We start from the raw sequence: 5,000 nt of genomic DNA, 5'->3' as shown, positions 1-5,000 counted from the left end.
TCCCTTGTCCCGGGCTCTTGCCCGTAACCTCAAAGGTGACCGACCGAGCGGCGTCTCCCCCCGAAGCCGTGTCTCGACTGTTGAGAACAGACGAAGTCCGGTGCGGCAATACGCCGGGTACTCCCTTCGCCAAACTCGTGCCCCCCTTCGATTCGTCTTTCCTTCTCCATCCTCCCTTCTCGCTCCGGGGCGTCCGCTTGGTCTCTCTCTCTCGCTCTCCCTCTCGCTCTCGCGCTCCCTGCCGAGCCGCCTCGGAGGACGGCGGACGAGGGGAAGGCGACGGCGTTCGGCCGCGGGGCACACCGCACGGTGAGAACCCACTCGCCCGCCTCCCCGCACGTCTGTCATCCCCCCACTATCGTAGGGGCTCGGGAAAAGACTGGAAAACGCGGAGCTCGGCGGTGGCGTGGAAGCGCCACCCACCGCCGCCGCTCTCGCCGATGCCCACCGCGGAGGCCGCCCTTCGGACGCTGGGGTGCGGCGCGGGCCTCCGCGGACGAGCTGCGCATCTGAAAGTCAAAGGGCCGCCCTCGGAGAAGATCGTTGTGCTGCCCCGCGCGGGGAGCGATTCGGACGGCGGGCCCCCACGCCGAGGTGGGTGGGCGCCCCTCCGTTCGCCCGTGCGGGTCGTCGGACCGCTGCCGTACCACGGTTCGGGTCAAACTCCCCACAGCTCGGCCGCCTCCGTCCGTAGACGGGAGGGCGACCGCCGGCGTGCGCGCCCAAGGACGAGTGCCTGAAACCCGGGGGGGGGTAACAGAGGAAGGAGACCGCCCGCCGTAAACCGACGCGGGCTCCAAAGCCCGGGCCGAGCGAGCGGCACCACCTCCCCACCCGGGAGCGCTGAGCCAGATCGATCGGAAGAAAGGGCAGGGGCTCGGGTGGAACCCCTGCCTCCGTTCTTCCCCTCGGGGGAGACGGGGAAGAAACGTGCCCCTGGAGTCCTGGAAGCGAGTGTCCGGCGCGCTCCGGGCGCCCTCGAGACGGAAGCCGGGTCGCGGTGCGATTCTCTCATAGGTCTCCCCGTTGGCGCGGAAGCGGGAGACATCCGACACAGAGAAACGCCGAGCCCGCTCCGAGGGGACAAAGTCAGAAGGAGCGATCCGCCCTCCCAGAGCCCTCCTGCGGACGAGGACTCTGGATCTGCCCCCCTTCTGACGACCGTCGCCCTCAGAGGACAGGAACCCACGTGGGGAGGGTCCGTTCGGGCTCGGGCGACCCAGGAAACGCGTCTCGGACTCGGGACGGACAACCGGCAAAAGTCCCCCTGGAGCCGCGGAAGCCTGGTCTCGGCGCGAGTGCGAACTTCCATGCAAAAGGGGGGTACTCGCCAAACCGCCTACCCGAGTCGAGGAACCACGAAAACAACGGATTTTGGTCGGGGCCGAGAGGTACCTCTCTCTCCTATATCCTGCAGCTGGTGTGCAAAACTGGGTATTTGCATGGTGAGACACCGACCCCCACTTTAAGGGAACAAAGTCAAAAAGTGTCCGACCTCCTGGAGCCGTGCGGCGGATCCGGCGGCCAGAAATTTCCTCATTCCGGTTCTATTTTTTTTTTTTTCGAATTTGCGAAATTTGGAGGCCAGGCGGCGTAGCTGGGACCTGGACTAGCTCGAAACACCCTGAACCGGTGAGCGGAATCGATTTCCCAAAGTTCTACGGCTCCCGGAAGCCAAAAACAGCTCGCCGGAAAATTTCAAAGTCCCAAGGACTCTTTCTTGAAAATCAATCCGGGGGCCATGGAAGTGTCCTCGGTACAACCTCAGAGCTTTCCCCCGCCTGGAAGTCTGACAGCGGTCTGACGTTTTTCAAAGTTTTGAGCTCTCTGTTTGTTCTCAAAGTCACAAAATCGCTTTTTTTCAGTTTTCCACCCAGCAGACCCAAACTTCACCCCCACTTAGGTCACTGTCTAGGGGCGCCTTACGACATATTGACGCCCCTTTAGGGTGGAAGTAGGGGAAATGGGTGATTTTTACACAAAATCGGAAATTTCTCAAAATTTTTCTAAGTGTCAAGGACTCTTCCAGAAAATCTCCCCCAGGCTCCTGGAAGCGTCCCCGGTACACCTCTGGCGGCTGCCCCCGCCTGGAAGTCCGACACACGCCTGAAATTTTCAAAGTATGAAAATACGCATTTTCATCCAAAAATTCAACTTTCCCCCCGTGCACCGCAAACTTCACCCCCACTTAGGTCACTGCCTTGGGGTGCCTTACAACATATTGACGCCCCCCTGGGGTGGAAGTAGGGGAAATGTGACATTTTTCACAAAATCGAGATTTTCTCAAAATTTTTCTAAGTGTCAAGGACTCTTCCAGAAAATCTCCCCCAGGCTCCTGGAAGCGTCCCCGGTACACCTCTGGCGGCTGCCCCCGCCTGGAAGTCCGACACACGCCTGAAATTTTCAAAGTATGAAAATACGCATTTTCATCCAAAAATTCAACTTTCCCCCCGTGCACCGCAAACTTCACCCCCACTTAGGTCACTGCCTTGGGGTGCCTTACAACATATTGACGCCCCCCTGGGGTGGAAGTAGGGGAAATGTGACATTTTTCACAAAATCGAGATTTTCTCAAAATTTTTCTAAGTGTCAAGGACTCTTCCAGAAAATCTCCCCCAGGCTCCTGGAAGCGTCCCCGGTACACCTCTGGCGGCTGCCCCCGCCTGGAAGTCCGACACACGCCTGAAATTTTCAAAGTATGAAAATACGCATTTTCATCCAAAAATTCAACTTTCCCCCCGTGCACCGCAAACTTCACCCCCACTTAGGTCACTGCCTTGGGGTGCCTTACAACATATTGACGCCCCCCTGGGGTGGAAGTAGGGGAAATGTGACATTTTTCACAAAATCGAGATTTTCTCAAAATTTTTCTAAGTGTCAAGGACTCTTCCAGAAAATCTCCCCCAGGCTCCTGGAAGCGTCCCCGGTACACCTCTGGCGGCTGCCCCCGCCTGGAAGTCCGACACACGCCTGAAATTTTCAAAGTATGAAAATACGCATTTTCATCCAAAAATTCAACTTTCCCCCCGTGCACCGCAAACTTCACCCCCACTTAGGTCACTGCCTTGGGGTGCCTTACAACATATTGACGCCCCCCTGGGGTGGAAGTAGGGGAAATGTGACATTTTTTCACAAAATCGAGATTTTCTCAAAATATTTCTAAGTCCCAAGGACACTTTCAGAAAATCTTCCCCAGGCTCCTGGAAGCGTCCCCGGTACGCCTCCGGCGGCTGCCCCCGCCTGGAAGTCTGACACACGCCTGAAATTTTCAAAGTATGAAAATACGCATTTTCATCCAAAAATTCGACTTTCCGCCCGTGCACCGCAAAATTCACCCTCATTTAGGTCACTGCCCTGGGGTGCTTTACAACATATTGACGCCCCCCTGGGGTGGAAGTAGGGGAAATGTGACATTTTTCACAAAATCGGAAATTTCTCAAAATTTTTCTAAGTCCCAAGGACACTTTCAGAAAATCTTCCCCAGGCTCCTGGAAGCGTCCTCGGTACGCCTCCGGCGGCTGCCCCCGCCTGGAAGTCTGACACACGCCTGAAATTTTCAAAGTATGAAAATAATGCATTTTCATCCAAAATTCGACTTTCCGCCCGTGCCCCGCAAACTTTACCCACAGTTAGGTCACTGTCCTGGGGTACCTCACAACATATTGACGCCCCCCTGGGGTGGAAGTAGGGGAAATGTGACATTTTTTCACAAAATCGAGATTTTCTCAAAATATTTCTAAGTCCCAAGGACACTTTCAGAAAATCTTCCCCAGGCTCCTGGAAGCGTCCTCGGTACGCCTCCAGCGGCTGCCCCCGCCTGGAAGTCTGACACACGCCTGGAATTTTCAAAGTATGAAAATAATGCATTTTCATCCAAAATTCGACTTTCCGCCCGTGCCCCGCAAACTTTACCCACAGTTAGGTCACTGTCCTGGGGTACCTCACAACATATTGACGCCCCCCTGTGGTGGAAGTAGGGGAAATGTGACATTTTTCACAAAATCGAGATTTTCTCAAAATATTTCTAAGTCCCAAGGACACTTTCATGAAATCTTCCCCAGGCTCCTGGAAGCGTCCCCGGTACGCCTCTGGCGGCTGCCCCCGCCTGGAAGTCCGACACACGCCTGAAATTTTCAAAGTATGAAAATACGCATTTTCATCCAAAAATTCAACTTTCCCCCCGTGCACCGCAAACTTCACCCGCATTTAGGTCACTGCCCTGGGGTGCTTTACAACATATTGACGCCCCCCTGTGGTGGAAGTAGGGGAAATGTGACATTTTTTCACAAAATCGAGATTTTCTCAAAATATTTCTAAGTCCCAAGGACACTTTCAGAAAATCTTCCCCAGGCTCCTGGAAGCGTCCCCGGTACGCCTCTGGCGGCTGCCCCCGCCTGGAAGTCCGACACACGCCTGAAATTTTCAAAGTATGAAAATACGCATTTTCATCCAAAAATTCAACTTTCCCCCCGTGCACCGCAAACTTTACCCGCATTTAGGTCACTGCCCTTGGGTGCTTTACAACATATTGACGCCCCCCCTGTGGTGGTAGTAGGGGAAATGTGACATTTTTCACAAAATCGAGATTTTCTAAAAATTGCACTAAGTCCCAAGGACTCTTCCAGAAAATCTTCCCCGGGCTCCTGGAAGCGTCCCAGGTACACCTCCGGCGGCTGCCCCCGCCTGGAAGTCTGACACACGCCTGAAATTTTTAAAGTATGAAAATACGCATTTTCATCCAAAAATTCAACTTTCCCCCCGTGCACCGCAAACTTCACCCGCATTTAGGTCACTGCCTTGGGGTGCCTTACAACATATTGACGCCCCCCTGTGGTGGTAGTAGGGGAAATGTGACATTTTTCACAAAATCGAGATTTTCTAAAAAATTGCACTAAGTCCCAAGCACTCTTCCAGAAAATCTCCCCCAGGCTCCTGGAAGCGTCCCCGGTACACCTCCGGCGGCTGCACCCGCCTGGAAGTCTGACACACGCCTGAAAATT

The sequence above is a fragment of the Ranitomeya variabilis genome, unplaced genomic scaffold, assembly GCF_051348905.1.
Source record: "Ranitomeya variabilis isolate aRanVar5 unplaced genomic scaffold, aRanVar5.hap1 Scaffold_295, whole genome shotgun sequence".
Lineage (NCBI taxonomy): Eukaryota > Metazoa > Chordata > Amphibia > Anura > Dendrobatidae > Ranitomeya > Ranitomeya variabilis.
This window is presented reverse-complemented; position numbering follows the sequence as displayed.